At 33.3% G+C, this 25,510-nt stretch overlaps 1 long non-coding RNA gene across 2 annotated transcripts in view; it reads left to right on the plus strand.

Annotated features, from left to right (window-relative positions):
- Positions 1 to 25,510, plus strand: part of LOC128314233 (uncharacterized) — a 59,888-nt gene that overhangs the window by 16,328 nt on the left and 18,050 nt on the right. For both annotated transcript variants that reach the window (XR_008295725.1, XR_008295726.1), the window contains exon 2: positions 8,638 to 8,740. This is a non-coding gene — a long non-coding RNA (uncharacterized LOC128314233). The remainder of the gene's footprint in view (positions 1 to 8,637; positions 8,741 to 25,510) is intronic.

Raw genomic sequence — 25,510 nt, forward strand, 5'->3', positions numbered from 1 at the left:
AAATTATGGGGTAGTTTTATACCAATTTTTGTCTAATCAACATTGACCTTAATTCTTTCCATACTTTCATATATACAAATTAAGGAAATATATAATAATGTATTTTAGGTAATGGACACAGTTTCACCAATAGTAGGAATTGTGGGGAGAAGGAGAGGAGGCTTATTAGACAAACAAAAAAAAAGAGAGAGAGAGAGGGAACAGAGAGAGAGGGACTCTAAAATATTAGCACATATGATTGTATGTCATTAGCACAATGTAGCACATTGATTGTATTTATCTATGGAGAGTTTATATATGTCTGAAAATATTTATGTGTAGAAAGAAATGTTAAGGACCATAACAACTATTTATTTCATGAATACTTGGAATGCATATTTCTGATAATAAACTGTAATTGATCTGCCAGAATTCTTACTTTAAGTTTCAGGAAACTCGGGCTCAAATTGAATACTAAATTATACTAATCCAATTAGCTTTCATAGTGAATATGTTTTCTTCTTACTTTATCATTTTGTTCTTAGCTTTCTTTTTATGTTTATCTTTCTTTTATTAATATTCAGTATTAATAAGCATGTATAGGTGAATAAAATATACATGCAGGGGCACCTGGATGGCTCAGTCAGTTAAGCATCTGCCTTCGGCTCAGGTCATGATCTCCTGGTTCGTGAGTTCAAGCCCCGCATCGGGCTCTGTGCTGACAGCTCAGATCCTGGAGCCTGCTTTGGATTCTGTGTCACCTTCTCTCTCTCTCTGTCCTTCCCTTGTTTGTGCTCTGTCTCTCTCTCTCTCTAAAGTAAATGGATAAGCATATATATATATATATACATATATATATATATATATATATATAATGGATCCTTCTAAAAATGTAATCCTCAGCATATGTATCTTAACAGCATCAAATGTGACAAAGACCGAAGAAAATTATAACAGTAAGTAAGATTAAATATCTCAAAAAGGATTGAGAATGGTGCCACTGTCTGTTACAATTTCTCAAGAACAAATAAGAGATTAGTTTTGACTCTGCCAGAGACTGTTAAAGAAAGAAAACTATAATTTTTAGGAACCATAAAGCAGATTAAATAAAGTTGTCATTAAAGACAGTGGACTTTGTCACATTTGATTTGATAACCTTCCATTATTACTTCCCTACTTCTGAAAATTAGATCTCTTGCCAGACTGTGCAAAGCAATTTTAGAGGAGGACAAGATTGCTACATCAATGCTCAACTTCTGTCTAAAGACAATTATAAAAACCATGGAAAGTGACATTGAAAGAAAAAGATGGTCCCTCCCTTAGGAATGCAAATAACAATAATTCAAATTTTATTTTACAAACTGAACTTCTCATATCAGAAAACAAAATCTGACTTACTGATTTTAACACTTCCAGAGATTAGAGGCACGATTCATTATTTTTGTTCTCAATTACTGTGACAGTGCTCTGGTACCATCATTTCCCTTAAGCCAAACATTTTTTCCCCCTTCAGGTTTTGAACAAGGCTGAATTTTTTTTTAACGTTTATTTATTTGGGGGACAGAGAGAGACAGAGCATGAACGGGGGAGGGGCAGAGAGAGAGGGAGACACAGAATCGGAAATAGGCTCCAGGCTCTGAGCCATCAGCCCAGAGCCCGACTCGGGGCTCGAACTCACGGACCGTGAGATCGTGACCTGAGCTGAAGTCGGACGCCCAACCTACTGAGCCACCCAGGCGCCCCAGAACAAGGCTGAATTTTAAATAGTAAAATGTTTTTAATAATATGCATAGTCTTCGAAGAAAAGTTTGCTCGAGTTTTATAACTGAAATTATGGACATTTAAGTATTTGATTCTAATTTTGTATGGATAAATGATAATTCTAAAGCATTAGCCATTTCTTTGCTACTGTGTACCAATAACTAGTTGAATTTTTAATATTTAACTGAAATCTATTTGTTTTTTGAAGTTTATAAATTTAAGTTTGGGGTATTAGCTATTTAATGAAGCTATTGTTTAGTTTGTCCATAGAAATATTTTAATTTTAGGGTTATGGTCTTTGAGTTTTTTTCTTTTTTAATGATTATTTATTTATGTTTTTGGAGAGAGAGAGAGAGAGAGAAGGTAGTGCAGACAGAGAGGGAGACAGAATACCAAGCAGGCTCTATGTCACCAGCACAGAACCCGATGCAGTGCAGAGCTCCACACAGAGAAAGAACTCATGAACCATGAGATCGTGACCCGAGCTGAAATCAAGAGCCAGGCCCTTAGCCAGCTGAACCACCCAGCCAGCCCAATATATTCTTTGATTTTTTTTTAAGTTTTAAAATATATGTATGACATAACTGAGACCCAAATAACTTAGGTAATTTATCCACGATCACACAGATAGCCAAGGGAAAAAGAATTAATTAATGTTCACATTAGTTAATGGCCCCAACTACCAATTCTTTTCTTTCTTAGTCACCAAGATATTTCATGCAGCAATATATATTTGTGCAGATTTGCTGTTTGAAAGCCAAACAGTGGTTTGATTTTAATTAGCCCCAAGGTTTATTGTATTGTACTTTGTGTTTTTCTGTATTCTTTATTTTGTGCTTTAGTCCCAAAATCTTGTATCTAATATACCTCTGAAAATCCCAAGTCAAGAAAGTTCCTGTACAGCGTTCTATGAGGGATAAAGGATCTTTTGTTTGACGGTGTGTGATGTTGACCTTAGGTTTAGAGCAAGAGGGAATGCAATCTCTTTTCAGCCTGCTCTATTTCCTTCTATATTTACCTGGCTTACTGACTATGTACTCTGAAGGGATACCTGGCCAAGAAATTCTAGGAAAGTCAGCGTTTTATGCCCCTAACATTGCAATTCACCCTCCAAGTCTTATTTGTTTAGAAAAAAAAATATCCAGATCATTGGATCTTAAATTACTGAAATAGTTAAAACAAGAAGGACAAAGGGAATAAAAACTACTATCCTAAAAATATGCTCCCATAGGATTTAGACAATAGTATAAATTGAATAGTCAATGGATGGCAACAAACTAAAGGTTTACTGAATTATATTTTACATCATATTGTAGCTTTGTTTAATTTGGCTTTATTATAGGATTGAATTTGTAGATTTTTTTCCAGCCAAGACAGTAAGACACACGCTGTTAAATGAAGTGGGCTGATGGACTCATCATTTCGCTTTACCAAATGATTTCATATTATATCTGTAATCATCTCAAAACACTCATGCGTGCACACACACACACACGGCCATGCACACACATGCACACACACTCACACAGGCATGCACACACACACACACGGGCATGCACACACACTCACACAGGCATGCACACACACACACACACACACACACACTCACACAGGTATGCACACGCACTCACACACTTGATGTGCTCCATAGAAGGCTTAGGAGTCAGAGCATGAAAGACAAATGAAGAACTCTGTTTCTTGATTTCTGGGAGGACTTTAAAATCTATTAAACTACATTCACCCTTGAAGATGCTGTCCATTACATATTCTTCAAGATTTGAAAGAGAAGGTGACGGCATTTATTAAATCAGTTCACTGAGCGATGGCTTAAGGGAAGGTGAGCTTGACCTGAAAGACTATAATAAAGTTATGACCACTTTGTTTTCTGGATCAACCCTTCTTTGCGCTATGACTGGTTTGTGTTATTTCACAATGTGAAGGATTATTAAAAAGAGCCTTAATATCGAGAAATTTTCTATGTCCACACCTGATGCAAGAAATAGAGAATTCAGTATATATTTATGTCTTTTGTAGTAGAAAATCACAGTTACAACCTATGCATATGATGTAATGCAAAATCACTCATGTGTGTAGCGTGACTGAAAACATCTAGTGTGTGAAATTCAGTCATCACCTGCCATCCTATATATATGCCTAATCTATCTGGTGGCTAACCATTATTTTCAGACTCTAAAGTTCTATCAGAGACACTATCTTCTGCCAAAAGGGTAAGACCACTTGCATGTAAGATGAATATGACACCTCTGGTTATTACATGGATATTTTACCTCACTGTTGCCACTACCAAATTGTCAATATGCTACTACAAATATTGTCAGTTATCGACTTTTACTGATTTTGGTTTAGGAGAAAATATATGTTTTTTGTATTTATCTTTAGTTAAGAAATAACTTTGAACTTCTTATTTTTGTAAGCTTCATATTAAATCCAACCACATTTATTATGCACCATTTTGTATTTGTGAAATGATTGTATATAATCTTCATGATAAATTCCAACATAGATGTTATGTCAAAGACAAGACTACTATGAAGTCTAATGAGTCTTTAAGACCAGGCCATAGTATAAGGAGAAATTCTGGGACCAGGAAGACAAAACTAAAGTAGTAAATAGCTATCACCCACAAGAATTTCCCATTTTAATACGTATGGGTGTGGCATACTTAGGCCTGAGCCTACAGCCCAATTTCCTAAACAAATACGTTTCTTCTAGTGAATGAGACATGGCCATAACCTTCCTTAAACATGCAGATATATGATGGGACACTTTTTAAAAAGTTTTTGTTTGTTTGTTTATTCCTTTATGTCTTTATTTTGCACGGGGAGCACTTTTAATTTGGTTAGGATTAAGTAAAAAATACAAAGAGTTACTGAGGGCTCTAGACAGGACTTCTGGTTTGGGATGAAATCCAAGGGAAAGGACTGGAAACAAAATGACAAATAACTACATAAATTAGATAAGAAAAACAAGAGAGTAAGAGAAAAGTAACAGTTTTCTGAGCTGATAGATACACAGGACTCAACAGAGATGCCCTAACCACTAAATTTAATACAGAAAAAGAATTCCAAACACATAAATCCATGACACTGAGCCTATCCATACACATCTTGCTTTTTTAAAAAAATAAGATCGTTTTAGAGTTAGGTAAACTAAATTGGAAATAGTTTCTGATTATGTCTGGGAAGGGGCAAAGATTCTCATTTAAAACAAATATTATTGAGTTGATGGAATTGAATTCATTCATTTATCATACCAAAACATATTTCTGGTAGATCTCAATTTTAAAATTCTAATATATTACTTGATCGTACACTCCCTCTGGTTTGTGTGTGTGTGTGTGAGATATCAGTAAAATAGGACATTACTGATTTTTTGATGCCCCACCCCCACCCCCCTCCGCATTTTCTGAATTTTGTAATTTTAATTAACAATATATATATATATATATATATATTTTTTTTTTACCATATTGATGTTATTTCAAAGAACTATAAAAGCTACGGCCATTTTTTGGTAGCTTGTACAAATATCAAAAAGAGATTAAATTGATGAATGATTAGTCATCCTGTCACTTGATCCAGAGCACTCATTTTAAACTAAATTCTGCTAGAACAATGGAACTAGAACTTGATGAAAGGCAACCTCTGTATATTGGTACATGAGGCATACTGGGAGTGGTAAATGGGCTCCCTAAATTAGGGTATCTGAATAAGCAAGCACTCATATGAGTAAAGTGTTCTGTAGTCAAAAATGCTTTAGAACTACCTCAAGACTACATGAAATGATAATTGGATGTCTTAATATAATATTCTCTTTTTTATCTGTATGTGACAGGATATCTATAATTTATGAGATAAGTCAGCTGTGTTATGCCAAACATATATATATATATATATATATATATATATATATATATATATATATGTTTTTTGAGATGAAGGAAAAAGAATTCTAATTCACAGACAATTAGAATTAAAGAACATCAGATTACCAGAGTTTTGATATTTGTTTTGTTTTTGTTGTTTTATTTTATTTATAATTATTATTTTTTTGAGGGAGAGACAGACAGAGCATAAGCAGGGGAGGGGCAGAGAAAGGGGGAGACAGAGAATCCCAAGCAGGCATAGCACAGTCAGCTCACAGAGGCCAATACAAGGCTTGAACTCATGAATCCGTGAGATATTGACCTGAACTGTAATCAAGAGTTGGACGTTTAACAAGCCACCCAGGCACCCGTTGCTTTTGTTGTTTTAATGGAGAGGAAAGCATTTCAGACATAGACATTAGGATCTGGTAGTTACCTACAAAGTAGAAACTAGAATACAAATCCACAAAATCCCAACTCAGGGCACCACACTGCCCCTTCTATGCATATTGACTCATTGAGCCCTTCCAAATACCAATGAGGAAGTTGCTACTTCCTCATTTTAGAGATGAGGAAGCTGAGCCATAAAGAGTTGAAGTAATTTGTTCAAGGTCATGAAGCTAACTAATTACTGTAATTAGGACTCTAAGGCAGTGTGGCTACAGATTCTCTGATTTTATTGCAATGCTGTGTGTGATCTGAAATTAGAAATTAAAAAAAAAATCATCAACATCAGTGACTGACTTAAAGATCCAAGGACATAGTGAGAATTAAGGCCTCAAATATGTTATCTTGTGTAAAGCAATGAAATACTACACAGAAATAACTGAGGTTATCACGGGGACATTAATTTTACTATTACACACACATGAGTTTTGCATATATATGTATATAAACAAACATTAATGTTAGCTACACAAATACACATATAAGTGAAGAAATCAGAGTCTTAAAGTGCAACTGATGTAGGACTTCTTAAACAGATGACGAGCGGTGGGAGATGGGCTAGATGGGTGATGGATATTAAGGACAGCATTTGTGATGAGCACTGGGCGTTGTATGTAAGTGATAAATCACTGAATTCTACCCCTGAAGCCAATATTGCACTGTATGTTAAATAACGGAAATTTAAATAAAATAATAAAATAAAAATTTCATTAGAAAAAAAAAACAGCTGTCCTATTTCTACATGTTTCATCAAAATCTAAACTTTTTAGTACATGATGAATGCAACTTTATTATGATACAAGAAGTTTATATCACAAGAGCCTCAACTTTTCAAAGTAATTTAATTAGAAATTTAAAAACAAGTAAATAATCACCTTAAAAATAGTGTGAATATCTATAATGTTTGGGCTTAATACTTCAAGCTCAGGGCAACTCTCATTCTTCCTTTCTAGAAAATGAAGGAGGAGGCACTGAATTTCATTCATGAGTGCTGAATGCATATGCATACATACATACATAAACAAACTGCAAGGTGGCAAAAGAGATAATAGGGAAATGAAATCCTCTAGATAACATAATAGGCTAAAATATGGTCTTTAAGGAAGAGTCTCAGAGGAAAGCGTATGATTTAATGCGAAAAGAGCAGATTCCTTGTGATGCTTTCGTTTGCCTGTTGATATTGAATGTAAAATCACTGATATTGTTGATGCCTCCTCCTTGTCCCCATCACCCTATCAAGTTTTGAATCGTTGTTAGACTTACTAGCAGTTACTAATAACAAATAGTAATTAATAGCAAAAGTAAATTATGTATTGCTGAGAACAAAATCTAGCCTGTCAGAAATACGATGTAACAATGAGCTTTTCACCAAATGGCATTATTTAATAGAAAAACGTGTTGAAAGCCCAACCCCTCTCTGCGTACATAACCCACACGAAGTGTAAAGGCAAATACAACTAAAAAACTAAAGGCTTAAATCTCACTGCTGAAAATACTGGAAGGGACTTCCCTTCTTCCTTTCCTTAGAGCGTTTACTTTAAAAAACTTGTAATTGTTTTCTTTCTGTTTGAAATGTAAGAATATATTTTTAAAAGCTAAATAGCCTCTTGCTAACTTTAACATTCGAGAATGTCTTCTCCAGGACCTGGGAACTATCTCTTTGAAATAGGACCTTCAGAAAAGATAGTGTACCGATCTCTCAGTCTCTTTGAGGTGGGAGAGGGTTGGGTGGGTAAGAGCCTAACTTCATTGGGTGCCTTGCTCCGAGATACAGAATTATCTCCTATGGTAGAGATGTGAGAAGTTTATCTCCCTTTGGATTAAGCCAATTAACAAACACAGATGGCCACGACAAAGGCCAGGTGAAATTAAGGTGATGATCTGCATGTGACAAATGTTGCTATCAAGTTCTCTTTCTTGAGTACTAGTTACCGTTTATTTTGAGAATGCATATGTAATGGGTCATGTCTGCTTGCCTAGACAAAAGAATGAGACTTCTGCCTATCATTGCAGTCTCTTATTGGATTGTCTCTGATGTATATAACATGCTGCTTTAATGCCTATTTAATAATAAAAAATGTTTTATTTCTCTTCTACCTTTGTGGAGAGGTTTTCTGGTTTGGAAAGAGATTTTGTTTTTATTTTCTCAACAGGACCCACCCCCTACAAAGAGAAAATTCATTGCTCCTTATTTGATATAGAGATCTTAAGTGTAAATTCAGGGAAATATAGTAAATTTAAATGCAAAACTATAACTTATTCATATTTCATTTCTCAACTGTATTTTCAACCAAAGCATTTTGCTGAGGAACACCAACTTTTTATGGCACAAAATTTGGGGCCTGATGCTTTTTAAATAATTAATTGAAAGAAATACTTGTTTTGCACTGAACGTATGGGTTGATATTGTTAAAATGTTTCTTCATTTACAAATATAGGAATTAGATTTCTGAAACAAAATGACAATAGCTTCCTTTCTTCCTCAACTTATTAGTGATATAACTTGTATTGTTTGAGAGTTTAGCTGTGATGTTAAAATGCTGTTAGATCTTTCCTGGGTCAAGACAGGGAGCACTGAAGCAGAGAAAAGGGAGAGAAGTTTCCACAAGCCAGCTATGCTCTACTGCTCATTGCATTTGACATGCTTCATGATGAGTGAGGGATACAGTAAGTACTATGTACAGCCTTACTGCAGCCAGTTATAATTATATCAGTGAGTATTTGAAAGTATGGCTATTTCCAAATGTGGAGTCTATGAAACTGGAGAATACAATTTTAAAAACCAAGATCAAAGTTTACTTTGTACTATAGTGATATTTATAAATTTTCAATGAAAATATAGGGATTTTGAAGAAAACTACATCTTTAATCTGACCTAAAATTAACATTAAAACACAACTCTGACACTGTTATTTACTAAAATTATCAGAGTAAGTCTAGCTAGGTTTAATCTTTCTTCTGGGTTCAGACATAGGGAATTGGTAAAATAATTAGCAACTTAATTATGAAACTTGAGTGAGGCAATCTGAACTCTCACCTAGTACGGTGTCATTAACTAACATCAAACTTATCTGACCTTCAAATTCCACAATGGTGAAATCAGAAAGCTGCTTTTCTTTCTTCCTAGTGGTTCTTTGCTTATTACTTCATTTTTATTATTATTCTCTTTTCCGTTAAAATCAAATGAGATGTTCCATGTAGAAGCAACTTGTAAAATTCCAAGTACTAAACAGATATCATTATTTATATTTCCCCCTTTTTCAAGCTAATTGTATACAAATGCTAGCACATATCCTTTGTTGCCTGAGCAAGTATTTGAAATTCCTGGTGCCCAATAGTTCTAGGCTCTTTTCAGAATTCCATTGGCTCTAAGACTGTGACTGGATACTGACCTAAGAGACATATACTCAGAATACTCTGCTATTTTATTACTACTGTTAAAAGAACTTGCTTAAAAGTAGTTCACATGCCCTTTTTTTGGCTTTACAATCATATGCCTTTCCTAGCTTTCCTCATTTCTCTATTCCTTTTATGTTTTAAAATCCTTGGATGTATTTTCTGATTAAATCCAAGGGTGTGCTCATATACATTCATTTACACATTAATGAAAGATAGGACATCCTAGACATGAAACAGTACAATTATAATTAGAGACAGCCTTCTGATCCACTCCAGGAAATTGCTTAAGTCCCTTTTATGCACGTAGAGTCATATGGAGATGAAAGTTGTATATGTCATGTAAATCCTCAATAAGCTTGAATGGCAATAGGTAGGTGGTGGTGTTGCCCCTGCATATGGAGTGATGAGAAACCCAAGCGGTGCAGCTGAACAATAACCTTTAACAAGTGCTTCAGTGAATCTTTAGAAGATGTATGATTTTTATTTGTACAGATAATTTTCTCATATTTTCCCAAAAAAGCATTGAGAAAGGTAACAATAACAAAACTAAAAAAAAAAAAAGTGAAATAGACATCAAAACAAAGTATCAGTGGGAGATATTTATAAGCAAGAAAGTCATAAGGAAAGGAAGTCCACTCTTACGGGCCATAAAAGAGTTTCTAATTGTTTGCTCAACTTTGAAGCAGTCGAGAGAAAAGGGTGAAACATGGTTACTTACAGAACTGTCATCATCTGAAAGGAAAGCACATTAGTCCCTTAGGGCAAGAAAGCTATACCGTGCATACTTCTACCAAAATGAAACAAAACAAACTTAAAACTTCACCTACGGTTGTATCTAAGGACTACAAAATGATAGTTTTTGTTTGTTTGTTTGTTTGCTTGTTTGCTTTTCTTTTACATACAGTTTTCCTAAAGATAATAAAGTCATAGATTTCAAATAGCAAGATAGTGTTCCTTCTTTAGAGAACTGAGGGATTAATATTAACATAAAGCTCAGTAAGCTTATGTCTGTGGAGTCTGGCTTTTAGGGATCGACAAAGTACCTCGAGGAGTAGCTAGGTTGGATACCATCCAAACCATTGACGCAGATAAGTTCTCTAATCCAGTATATTTATTTGAGCTGAAGAACAATACAGAATAATGTATTCTCAGATGAGAACCTAGGGCACTGACTTTCTGAAATGCTGATGGAAAGTTAATTTATATGCATTAAAAACCAGACAATGAATAAATATAATCAAGAATTGTTCAAGAATTGATGGCTAGTTCAATTTAGACTCATAGGTGGTACAGAGTAGTTGCTGAAGATTGTCGAACTTTATTTTAAGTACACATGTCTTTTGTACATGCAAATTTAATCAGGTTAGCATCAAAAACTCCAGGGAAGTCATTTCAGTGTATCAGTATTTCTTCTTGATAACTCAGATTTCAAATCGTACATTGTTATAATTTTTGAACAAAAATAACCGTATCTCTATACAGAGCTTGTAATTCCCTTTTTATCGCCAAAAGTATAGTACTTATGTAGTTATCAGATAAGAAATATTTAAAATGGTGCTTTTTTAAAATAACAATATAAATTATAAGTATCAACGAAGAACAGCTTACATCTCAAAAAGCATAATACGCATCCTGCATATTCCCAAAATGAGGAAGATATCTCTGATATATGTAAGAGTGGCGTGACCCCAAAATTTAGAAATTTAGGAATGTGGCAGAGTCCTTAATCATAAAAAAAAGGAATAAAATCTTACCGTTTGCAACAACATGGGTGGACCTAGAAGGTATTGGTTCTAAGTTAAATAAGTCATACAGGGAAAGCTAAAGTTACTCTTATTTCATTTATATGTGGAACCTAAAAAACAAAGCAAACAAAACAGAAAGAGACTCAGAGATATAGGAAATAAACTGCTACCGAAGGGGAGAGTGGGATGGGGGTTGGGTGAAATAGGTGAAGGGGATGAAGAGGAGTAAACTTCCAGTTGTAAAATAAACAAGTCATGAGGATGTGATGTACTACACAGGATATATAGTCACGAATACTGTAATAACTTTGCTTGCTGACAGATGGTAACTAGACTTATCGTGGGGATCATTTCGTAATGTATAGTAATATCAAATCACTATGGTGTACACCTGAAACTAATAGAATATTGTATATCAATATAGACTTCAATAAAACATCATTATCTCCACTTCTTTCTGGATTATATTTCTCTTCCTCCCTTCATTTAGATGTGGTCATGTGATTGACATCTCTCCCTCCCCAACCCATAAAAAAAACATATTCCCCTCATGGTCCTCCATTCACTTTGCCCTCTGCCAAGTCGCTAAGGGCCAACTTGGAAGACGCATGTTGAAGGTGCAGTGTCTCTGACGTGTTATTATTGAATTATTATGTAAGAAATTAGCACTCCTCCAACCTGTAACTGCCTTGCTTTCGATACCTGAATGAGGAACTAAAGTCTATGGTTTGGAAACATGACACATTTAAGGGTATATTTATACTATTGTTAGCTTCTTCAAGTCATTCAATGTCCTTCACAAGAGAGATCTTACTTTTATCTGAGAGGCATTTCACTTCTTTATGTTTCTATGTATCTATGAAAGGTGGTCTTTACATTTGTGTTCACATTTGGATTAGTTTGGTGGCAACTTGTATTCTCTAGATTCTTTGAACTCATCTCTTATCCTTTCTTATGCTCCAGCCACTCTTGTCTTCTTTCTGTTTCTCCCAAATGACATGCTTATATCCTTTTAGGCCTCCTGCACTTAATTTTCCCTCTTCAATGTTCTTTCTTTCCTTTCCTCTTTGCATGGCCTACTTCTAATCTCTCATGTGTTAACATACATGGCATCATATCTGAGAGATTTTTTGCTAACATTAAGGTAGAAGACCTATCACTTGACTTCCCATACCCCATTATTGTGCTTTACCATGATCAGAATTTAGCTTCTTTATTTTCTTTTTGAAAGTCATGTGTGTGCATGTGTGTGTTTGTCTCGCCTATAAATTTGGCCTCCACGATGACAAAGTCTTTTTTATTCCCCAACTTATCTTCAGTGCTTCAGATAGATAATTTTTGGTACATAATAGGAGTTTGAGAAATACATTTTTCAATGTAATGTGAACACTGCCTGTTCAAAGATAGACCAATAGATAAAGAGTTGGATTGTTAAAACCAGTAGATTTATTTTCTAATATTTGGCAGTTTATCTTCAAATATTACTCAGCAAACTAATTTATTTACCATAGAGCTGCATTATATGGGGTGATACGTAAATATTGACGCTGGCTGAAATTCCATAAAAGTTTTATGGGTACCTATTTGACATTACATAAAAATTGAAATGAATCTATATAGTGCTTTACATACACCATAACCTCACAGTTAATGAAGAGTTACTGCCTCTAGAGAAAGTAATTAAAAGGTGACTGATGCATTGATTTTCTCACAAGATTCAATGAACTTTTAAACATAGTATTCTTGTATTTTGAAATTAGTAGAAATATAAAACCATGTTTAACTTCTTTAAAAATCAAACTGATGTCTTTTATTTAAAGACAGAGTTGCATTTAATGGATATTAGCTACTATTCATAAATGGCTTATGGAATAAGCACTGCCGTTGTTGAACATAAAAACATTTTATATCTGACTAATTTATAATTAATGTCTTCACATTCACTACAGTTTGATTACAGTTATATTATTTATAAGACATACATTTTTAATTAGAATATATGTATTTAGAAAATCAATTAATTTTCTTTTATTTAAGGAATATGTGTGTTAAAGATAAAAATATTTTTAATGTTTATTTATTTATTTTGAGAGAGAGAGAAAGGGAGAGAGAACGTGTGGGAGAGGGGCAGAGAAAGAGGGAAGAGAGATCCTCTTCAGAAGGCTCCCTGCTGGCAATGCAGATCCCAACATGGGGCTCTAACTCATGAACCTTGAGATCATGACCTGAGCCAAAATCAAGAGTTGGCGGTTAAACAACTGAGCCACCAAGATGCCCCAAATATAAACATATTTTAAAGGGATAAAAAATTATGAAGATAATTTCTTTTAACAAGTGGAGAAAGTCATTGAATGTTTTCATTTGAGATAGGTTTTATCCCTGTTCTTTGCAATAATACAGAAATCAAGAGCTAAGTACTTCAATAACATGACGTTTGTGGGAAGATATGATTTACCAAGTTCCATAATTCTATTTACTCATAAATACATACTTCTTTATTGAAATTTAAAAAATAATATGCTACATATTTTATCTCTTCACAAATTCAAATAATACTGAACAATAAAAAAACAAAAGACCTTATTCTCTCCTAAAGGAAATTATAGTGTATTTAATAAAACCAACGAATAGGCAGATGACTCACAGAGCAACATACAGGATTAATGAATAATTTGGTAGTTATGTGTTATTGAAGATGGTAATAACATGGAACAATAGATTCACTTTGGGTAATTGAGGAATATTATGTAGAGGAATTGGCAATGATCTTGTCAATAAAAACCTTTGAAGTCACAGTTTGAGAAAGGAAAATGTATTAGAGTTATGTCCCCCTTGTAGAAGAGACAATACTTTAATTAAGGAAAGCTACTATGAAGTACTCTTTTTGAACTTAGATATTTGTATTCAAGAAAATTATTTAGCTTCATTCATCTGTGAGCTGACAAAGGAATTTATTATGTCATAAAAAAAAAAAAAAAACAGATTGGGGCGCCTGGGTGGCTCAGTCGGTTGAGCGGCGGACTTCGGCTCAGGTCATGATCTCGAGGTCCGTGAGTTCGAGCCCCGTGTCGGGCTCTGTGCTGACAGCTCGGAGCCTGGAGCCTGTTTCGGATTCTGTGTCTCCCTCTCTCCGACCCTCCCCCATTCATGCTCTGTCTCTCTCTGTCTCAAAAATAAATAAACGTTAAAAAAATTAAAAAGAAAAAGATTCACTAATCAGCTTGAGCAAATTTTGTCCATGAGATTGTTTTATTAAACTCTTTCCTTGGGGCGCTTGGGTGGCTCAGTTGGTTAAGTGCCCAACTTCTGCTCAGGTTGTGATCTAACAGTTCGTGGATTCGAGCCCCGAGTCAGGCTCTGTGCTAAGAGCCTGGAGCCTGCTTCAGGTTCTGTGTCTGCCTCTCCTCTGCTGGTGCTCTCTCTCGCTCTCTTGCTCTCTTGCTCTCTCAAAAATAAATAAATAAACATTAAAAAATTTAAGCTCTTTTAACCTAAAGGATATATTTGCTATTTCCATTACTGTCTTTACTTTCCATTCAATAGAAATGAATAAAAACTCCTGTTGTTCACTAGTTTCATTATAGAGATTGCCTTCTCTAGATTGTAAACATTTATATTTTTATGAATGTCAGAGCTTGTAAAATAATTTTTAATAGTTGTGGAATGTCATAAACCATGAAAAATGCAGTAAATACTGACAGTTTATAAATGTAAGCATTGTTACTCACTTCAAGTATAAATGAACTTGAAATGATTTTTTTTTCAATGTTAGCACCTTAAATGGAATTATTTTCTTACAGACACTATTAAAAACCCCTAAGTGATTTATGGCATTTAAAACAGCTGCCCTTTCCTATATTCCTCCTACACTGTTAAAAATAAATGGTGGTTGGGAAGGGTCAAAATCCAATTATGGATTTATGTTTAAGTGCTTACTCATTTTCCAATAACCTCTTTCTACAAAAATTTCATAGCATAGACTAAGGGGGAAATAGATATAATATTAAGGATAATCCAATCTTAGGAGTTTTAAAAGTAGTATGTTTAGCATGCAATGGTTGTATATTAAGGAGGTATCTAATTCTGCCTTAATATTTTTTTTCTGAATTTATTGTCATATTCCTCTATTTACTAATTAAAAACATCTTTAGTGAGGAGAACTGGCCACTCTCTATAAGCTTGCAAATGGAGATATTAATGAATATGAAAACAACTGTCACAGTTTAGCCCCTCAACTCCCTTTCTTTCCAGAGCTGAGTAACTCAACTGCATGAGTAGATATATATTGTCCCTAGTTTAGATAATGACCAAAAGAATTTAGCTTTAGCCTCATTTTTTAAAAAATTAATATTAACTCATTTTTGGTTCATCTGGCCACGCTGGGCAAAACGATATTAGTGATTCTTCTAGTTTTTCCTCAACCCCTGTCACCCATGATGTCTTTATTTTTGTAATTGAAATTGATTTGCATTCACTCATTTACATGACTAAAATGTATAATAGCAACTAAGTCTCAGGATTGTGACTTGTACATATTTTTTACTTTATACTTTAGCAACCTTCCTATTTTGCACAGTTCGCTAGATATACTGCTTTAATATCATCTTGATTTATACCAAGAACCATCATCTTACACCCAAGGGTAGCACTCCTGTCTAGGTTTCCAAGGTCTTGAATGTGAGAACTATATACCTTCCTCAACGAAGACTGCAGTACTTTCATAGAAGCTAGTGACTTATGGACCCTTTAGTTCATACTATCTACTTAGCTTGGGATCATATTCATACATTGTATGTCTAGGAAGCCTTATTATAATGTGCAGTTAACTCTTTGAGGTATCTTATTGCTTTATGTTCAACTTCCATCAGAGATGATGTGTGTGAAAATTAGCTAGAGCTCATGACAACCATTAGACAATGTGCTTATCTACCACACTAAATATAAAAAATTATATATATATATATATATATATAAATCATTTAATATGGGACAAAATCAAACATAAAACCTAAAACAATTTTTTTTAAATATTTACTCTCAGAAGTGTTTGAATCTAATCTACCATTCCTATTATTAGGATTTGTGTAAAGTTCACATATCCACAAAAGTAACATGTCCCTAAATAAATAACTGGTTAACATGTCAAATCAGAAGACATAATGATAGGATTTGGACTGAAAACAAACAAACAGAAAAAACACATTGAAAATAAACATGTAATTTTTATATAAAAATTTTATTTCACACACACACACAAAATTTTATTTCATAAGTTGTTCTATGCTCTAAACCTAACAAAGACTTTATTCATGTACCCTAATTATTCTCTTAAAATATATATAAAATTTTAAAGTGGAATTATTAAAAACAAAAAAAACAACCTGTCTCTGAGAGATACAATTAGTAAATGTTAAAATAATATAATGCACTAAGCTAGTAGCCCATAAAAGCAAGAATTATAATAATGTCATAAATTATTTTCAAGAGCCAAGTAAATTTTTATAGGTTATGTACAAGACACTGGCTATTGGGAAACAGATGGAAAAATTTTATGTGTTGAAATAGAATTGATTGTTCTTTTATGAATCTTATAACTGGATACCTTCCCAATCTTTCTTATTTTTTTCTAACAATGTGCCTTTTGAGTTTTCTACAATAGCTCATCATATTTTCTTGGAAAAAAGTATATTCCTTTTGTGTCCTTTCCAGTCTTTATGCCATTAATTTATTTTGTTTGGATTATTAAGCTAATTAGTGATACCAGTGCAATGATATAAGCTGTGATTGTGAGGATCTTTGTCTTATTTCTTATTTTAAATTAATTTTCCCCAAATTTCCCCGTTTTCCAAAATTGATGTTATAACATGAGTTTAATCTTCAACATATTACAGAAATTCTTTGTTCTCTAGTTTTATATATATATATATATATATATATATATATATATATTTAATTATATTTTTAAATTATATTTAAATTTTTTAAATTAAATATATGTATATGTTTTTAATTATGAGGATATCAGATTTTGATGATACTTAAAACTGAATCTCTCATGTGTGCTCTTTCTACTTTGTTGATGTATTGAATGGTAGCTATAGATTTGATTTGTGCACCTACTCTTGCCTATTCCTAGGATAAAATCAGCTACTCATGTTGAATTAACTATGACTAATACTGCCAGAATTGAGAGCATGAATACCTTGTTAAAGATATTAAGGGCTTTGCTGAGGAAGAGATTGACTGTAATATTCCTATCTAATAACATGTCTGTCTCTTTTCTGTATGAAGGCGATCTATTCAATGAGATGAAGAGTATTTCCTCTTTACATTATCTTAAAAACTTTGGATACCATTGGAATGATGGGTTCCAAAAAACATCTTGCAGCCTTAGACTTTAACAATCACCTGGGCCTTTTGTTTTCTTTGTGATTTCATAATGAGTGCTTCAATATTCCAATTTACTTAGAATTTATAGGAGTATTTAGGTGTTTTGTAATTCAGACATCTTGGTATTTCATCAAAATCTAGACCTTTTTCTAGAAATTTTGGTATCTCCGGGTGCCTGGGTGGCTCAGTCGGTTGAGTGTCTGACTTTGGCTCAGGTCATGATCTCACTGTTGGTTTGAGTCCCACGTCGGACTCTGTGTTGAGAGCTCAGAACCTGGAGTCTCCTTCGGATTCTGTGTCTCTCTCTCTCTTGGCTCCTCTCATACTCTCTCTCTCTCCCTCTCTCTCTCAAAACTAAATAAACATTAAAAAAATTAAATAAAAATAAAAACAGAAATTTGGTATCTCATCAAAATCTCTAAGATATTACTATAATAGTCATTTCCATATGCAACTGTCTCTGCTCTATGATTACTAATATTTACACATCTGTTCCTCTTTCTTTCTTTCTCAATTTAGCCAGATATCTTTCTCTTATTTTAATTTTTCAGAGAATGAGGATTGCATTTATTCTTTTTCTCTATATTGTGTTTGTTTTCTATGTCTTTGCTTTCTAATTTTATCTGTACCATCTCCTTTGTTCTTTGTCTTTCTAGGAAAAAATCTTTTCAGTGTCTGCAAATACACCACCCAGGATATAAATTTGACAAAATAAATAGAATAAAATTAAAATACTTTCTGTTACTGGAAATTCTATTTTTAGCTCAAATTAGTCTTTTTATACCTAAGAATCCTTATCAGTTGGTGAAGTTTATGATTACATTACATATTTTGTTTACATTTGTTTAAATTAATTATATATTTTATTTAAATTATGGCTTTCCTGGATGTTCTTTGATCTTATCAATTAGTTTTCATTAGCAAGGGTATGTATTTATTCCCTTTAAACATAAACATATCATATTAGGTATATGCTTCAGTCTATCAAGATCGCTATGGATTATGGGCCTCTCATCCAGACTGCTAAAACATTTGATATCTCGATTTTGATTAAGATGTCCTTTAAGTTATTGATAGCTATTTAAGAAATATAAATGTGAAGGAAAGGCCTTTATCAATGTTAAAGACATCTGTGGAATAACATCAATTTTTTGTCTTATTTTTTACATATGGCCACTCACCTTATAAACATTACATATAACTCATGTTTCTCTTCGTAAGCAAAAACATTCAAAGTTGATACCAAAGCACTATTGTTCTAAGGAAAGTCAGCATGAGTTGAGTATTTATGCCTGCATGGGGTAGGGAGAGAGTTAATACATTACCAGAGTTGTTATGGAAAACTATAGGAACTATTAAGCACCCACTTTGCTTTTTACAGTTACGTATTAAAAAATCAGTAATTCACAATTTTTAATTTCATCTAGTCATTTTACAATGTTTCATAAAGAAAAAATAAATAGTATACTTCTTTACATTTATCATATTAATCCTATTATTTCAATTCTATTTGATATTTATGTACATCAGTTTACATTTCTTCAAATTCTGGTGTATACTGCTTATGAAGGTGAAGTTCATATCCCAGTGAAGAAATACAGAGAAAAATGAATTGTCCACCCGGCTCTGTGACTGTGAAGTTGTGACTTCCACCTACTAATTCGAATAGGCATTTTTGATATTCCTGCAACTAGAATGACTGGGTGAATTATCAAAAGGAACATATTACTTCAGGTCAAAGAGAGGAAGAAAAAAGATTCAAATGAAAGAGAAAGAATTAACTTTATTATACAGGCACAAACAGGTGAAGGCAAATGCAATTTATTCCAGTGAAATAACTGATTAATGATATACTACAATTATTTTCTTAGTAAACTGTTCATTAAAATATATACTTTTTCAAAACAAATTAATAAACTCTATTTGTCCATTTCTTGTTTAAACATAAATGTGGATAGTAATGAGAAATGTTAAAACTGTGTCTATCACGAACAGTGAATTTGAACTTTCTTGCTGATTAATTTAATTCTTTAATATTGTTAGCAAATTTCTCCAAGGTTGACTCTGTGTTTCTGCATTTCAAAATATAACTTTGACTAATTTAAATGGAGCAGAATAACAGTACACTCACCTACATTAAACTGACATTAAATAGCAATAGTGAGAGCAAGGCCTAATAGTGTGCGCCTCTAATCCACTGAAGGGCTTGACCCTAATGGCCAAGGGCATTTCAATTAATTTTCATTGTTCTTCATTACGTTTCTTCAATATATGTGCCTGATGTGCTTGTCTCTGCTCTCACAAGACAAGGAAACGTTTTATAAGGGTTAGGGGTAACTTTGGTTTTTATATCATTGAATTCTACTGGGAAATCTCTTCGGAGTTTTTAAAAATGACAATTCAGCAGTATTATTCCTTCTTTGAGTTATTATTGTTTCCTAGTCTTGCATAGAATACTCAATTAACTTAATTGTTCATTTTACTGTCTATGGTAGATGTGCTTCTATAACCCAAGAACGTACAATGATTGTTTTTGGTGACAAAAACAAAGGAAGAGAAATGGCTGCGACCCAGATTAATAAGGTTATATTCAAATGGTCTCTTATATCATATGAAGATCTTAGTGCTAAAGCTTTATAAGGTTCATTTAACAGAGAAATGTATTTATTTCGTGTATATCAGAGGTTGTGAGTCTCAGGTAAGATAGTACTCAGGGCAAATGCTATTGGTAAGCAAAGATTTTACTTTATGTTACATAGAGAGACCCCAGACGATGAAGATTTAAAAGATTTGTACATATTCCTGCCAAATAGTGATAAAAATGTCAGCAACAAGAATAGAGAATGAACAGCTAGTGTAAATGACATCAACATGCACACTCACATGCGCGCGCGCACACACACACACACACATCAAAACCAACAAAAGCAATGCACATTCATGGTAAATAAAGCCCTTAGATGCTTTGAGACAATGTTAGATATCAGGAGACAGACAAGGAACAATATTAGTCCCTTCTGAGGAATCCAAAATAATGACAGTAGTTGGATAGGTTGCTCGTTGTTGCTAGGTCACAGAATCAAGTTCATATGACTTTATCTATTAGTGAGTATAAGCAAAGAGTAGAGTTTTTATTAAATAAAATATGATTTAATGTAGTAGAAACTAGAAAAGACATAACGAAATATAAAATGTTTATATGTGGAAGTAAAACAGCAAAACTTCATATGATTACCATTTTATATGCTACATGTTTTTTCTCAACTAGCTTTTTAAATTATTTTATGCAAAAATTGTTTTCAAGACTCATTTATATTGATATGAATAGTTCTAGTTGCAGATGTATGTAATAAAATATAAAGAAATTCAGGGAATAATCAACACAAATTCAACATTTTATAACTTCTGTGTTGAAGAGGAGTATAATCAGTGGAGGTTTATAGGAAAAATTTAACTCGACTTCAAGTTGTAATAGTGGAGGTAGCATTTTTTATATTCTCTTTTTAAGTTTATGTATGTATTTGGAGAGAGAGAGAGAAAGAGTGAAAGCATGAGTTGGGGAGGAGCAGAGAGAATGAGAGAGAGAATCCCAAGCATGTTCCATCCTGTCAGCGCAGAGCTCCATATGGGAATTTTTGATCTTATGAACCGTGAGATCATGACCTGAGCTGAAGTTAAGAGTCAGGTACTTAACCAACTGAGCCACACAGGCGCCCCTGTGTCATATGTATATATATCATATATTATATTATTATATAATAATATAATATATATAATATAATATAATAATATACAATGTACATATATGTTATATATATATACATATACATATATATATATCTTAAAAAATCTAAGCTTTCTCCATAATTTTTGACAACATGACCTATATACTAATGGTTTATTTCACAGTTACTCGAGGATAGCAATGGAGCAGGAATAGCATAAGATACAATGTGAGAAGGAACTGACAGAACTGAGGGCCCTGAAACATGCCTGCATTACAGCTCGTCTTTTCCTTTAATCCTAGTCACAGCCAAAATCCTTCACGGTGAGAGAATTTCACAATGAAATGTTCTTTAACTTAGAAGGCTCAACATTAATGCATGTTAAATAAACTTTCATATTGTACATATCTTAGTAATTCTTATACCAAAGCTTCTTTCACAGCACTCTCATGATTGTTCAAGTGCAGTTGCATGTGTGTTTGTCTAGTGCTTGCAAATACAGAAGTAGATAGTGACTGTGTATGTGTGTGGGGACCGGATGTGAACATACATGCTTCTACATTGAGTTTTGCTCATGCTTGATTTAGATCTCCTTCTGAATTATCTGCTGTTACTTTTTTAAACCCGATTACCTCTGATAAATAGAGGCCCAGAATAGAATGCCACTATGTCTAATTGTCTTTGTGAAGATAATAGATTATGAGGTGGCTTTAATATTACGATATACTATAATTTTGTTCACACAATGAGCAGTCTATTAGGACTTGCCCTTGATCAGATCAAGGTTTAAGTTCTTCCTCCATTATCTTTGTCATTTTGAAACTTCTTTTAATCTCTTTGGTCTTCACTTTTTGGACCTATAAAATAAAGACACTGAGTTTGAACCTATAGAAGAAAGTTATTGAACTAAATAACCGTGAAGCTCTCTTATGGTTTGAATATTTTATCATCAATTCTTATCAGTAAAGATGATTGAAAAGAAAATGATAAAGCTTACTGGAAATATAAAGATTTGGTTAGCATGATATTGAGGCATCATTCTTAATTTTCCTTGTTATTCCTACTTATATAGTTACTGAATTGAAATTCACAGACTTTCTAAACAAGATACAATTTTTGTTAAAATCAAATGAAATATTAACTTCCAAACACCAACCTCCAAAGTTAAAAGTACATATCCTTTGATTTTTAAATGTACCAATGAAGGAGACACAAATGTTCCTTTTGAAGTTTGAGATACATTATTTAAGTAAATTTTCCATCGGTCTATTTGCAGCTAATGTAACCAGAGTTAGATAAAAATTCCACTATGGATTATGGCTGCTGTTACTAAAACCTAACCTAAATGGAAGAAGCAATAAGAAACTTGAGTGTGAAAACCTTAACGAAAAAAGTCATCAGTCCAGGAACTACTTAATTAAACTTTAGTATAATTTATCAAAAGTCTATTTTTCTGCCTTCATTATATTACATGTGCAATTGTCCTCAATTTCTGGATGCTTAGTACTTTAAATGTTTCTGAAAAAAATACACTTCGTTGAAAATCAGCAAGGAATTTGCCATCTGTTTGCAGAACAGCAATGTCAAGGCAAAGTGCTAGCCTGTGGTACATGTCCAAAACCCTAACAGAAATGTACAAGGTGCATATGCTTGCAAATGTGGTTTTAAAATCAGAAGCCAATTAGTGTGCTTAATGTTTCCAAACCTGATCTGGGTTTGCATTACTTACAAAGAGGCTGCAAGCTCAAATAATTAAAAATGACTACTTTGAGGTACAACTTAGCACTTGTTCTTAATAATAATAATAATAAGAAGAAGAATACTAACTAATATTTATAATTTTGGGGGATCAGATCTCTCTTTAAAGCATTAGCCATGGGTTAGGTTTTTGCTAATTGTAAGACTTTTTATTTATCCCTATCTAGACTTGTTCAAGGAATTACATTTGTATAATGTACTGAGATTTTATCAGCACATATTATAAACTTAAGAAAAGATCACTATTATTTTATGTTATTGATATTATTGCTTACCTGGTCTAGGATATATACATCATGCCGTTTAATAAAAGTAATAAATTAATTGTCAAAATCCAGTGAAATTGAAATCTCTGTCAGGCACTCAGCTAAGTTTGTATTTTTAAACTCATTTTAATCTAGAAATCAACTTATAAATACACATTATTAGTCTATCCATTTCAGAGATGAGGAAATTGAGGTTTAGAGATTGTAAGTAAATTCTTCAAGGTCTTACAGCTAATAAGCACTAAACCTGGGATTGAATCCTGAGTCTGGTGGACCCCAGGGGTTTTTCTCAAAAGTTTTAAATCTACTGTCATTCAAGTGGAACGTCACTTTAGAAACTCAGTAATAGAAAAGATCAGTGTTAAACCAATTTCAATTCTTTCCTTGGTGGGAATCAAAGGGTGTCTAGGTTTTAATATTTTTACTGGTGTTTTCTTCACTCTAGGAGATAGAAGAGCTCTTATCTTCCTTTCCACTTCCCATTTTTTCCCAGGTGTTGGGTTTAGAACAGTACAAGTACATCTCCTATAATCTGAAGATCCCAAAACTAGTGCTAGATTTAAGTGAGCCCAGAACTCAACTTCCACTTACTCTTTAGAATTGACGGTCTTTTGCTTATGGCCCTTAGCCCTGAGTGTAACTGCGAATTAGAGATAGCTCTCAGCTTCTAGGTTTTCTTAAGAAAACAGAAAACTTACGGTTACCCAATGTTTACATCTGCATGTAAAGATCAAATTGACTTTCAAGTGTGATGGAATGAGAGCAGTTATCACAGAGAGGTTTTTAGTATAAATATTTTGTGTATATATACATATATATATATACACACATGTATACATATATACACATATATACAATACCTATGTATACATTTTACAATTTTTATCAAATTTGAATATAGAGAATAAAACTAACATCAATAGAAATAGAATTCTATTCAAACGTGTGAACATCCTGTTAAGCATAGTCTATCTCAAAGCAGTGCTAAAAAAATTTGGATGGTTGAAGATCAAAATCAGCCATATCATTATGTATTATATTTCTCTGAAAAAACTTTTTAGCATATAAACATTTGAAAGAAAGAAATTCATGTCATTTTCTTTGACATTATGCTTATGTTTTCAATTTATACATGAAAGTTTGAAAACAGAGAAATAAATTATGTGGCTGCCTCACATTAGTGTGAAAACTCCTCTGACACTGTAAAAATAACAACAGCATTAAGTTACTTAAATAATTTGTGGTGTTTGAAGAAAGCTCATTAGCACTTTGTAAATTTTCACATAGCCCGTGTTATAACTTCATTTCCAGAAGAGCTATCATGGCACAAAAACAAATCCCGTGTGCAATTAATAACTGCAAGATTCACTGAGTGATCTTGAATAGAAGACACTACATAATAAAGAATAAATTCTCAACTTGGTATGTAGGGCTGAAACATAAATAAGAGTTATACTGGAGATGTTACTCTTTTCTTTGTTTAATCTGCCTAGCCTCTTGTGAGGATTCATTCTACATTAGAGTTTCTGCAATTGGGTAGGTAATTCTATTGGAAGTAAAGTTAGATTATATATGGTTTGGGATCATTTTCCTTTAAAAGTTCATTGCATTATTTTTCTGCAAATACAGGTTTTCGTTAGTCTATTTTTTGACATAAACACTAAAAAGAATATTTCAAGATGCAATATGTGCCATCAATAGTCTTCTGATTTAAAATTCAACAGATATGGGGTGCCTGGGTGGCTCAGTCGGTTGGTTAAGCATCCAACTTCAGCTCAGGTCATGATCTTGCAGTTTGTGGGCTCTATGCTGATAACTCAGAGCCCGGAGCCTGCTTCAGATTCTGTGTCTCCCTCTGTCACTGCCCCTCCCCTGCTCGCGCTCTGTCTTTCTCTGTCTCTCAAAAAGGAATAAACGTTATTTTTTTTTAATTTGACAGATAAATGAGTTTATGGAAGAAAGAATTTCTTTTACTTATGTAACTACATCTTTACTCATGTAAACACAGGCTGAGCAGAACTTCTGCTGAGGAAATTAGGACCCACAGCTGATACCCAGAGATGATGTGTGCTGAGTTCTAAAGAAGACCCTTAGAGATTAGCAATGAGACAACAGAATTTATCCCTCTGACAACCACCACTTCTCTACAACTCT

The sequence above is a fragment of the Acinonyx jubatus genome, chromosome B1 (assembly GCF_027475565.1).
Source record: "Acinonyx jubatus isolate Ajub_Pintada_27869175 chromosome B1, VMU_Ajub_asm_v1.0, whole genome shotgun sequence".
NCBI classification, from domain to species: domain Eukaryota; kingdom Metazoa; phylum Chordata; class Mammalia; order Carnivora; family Felidae; genus Acinonyx; species Acinonyx jubatus.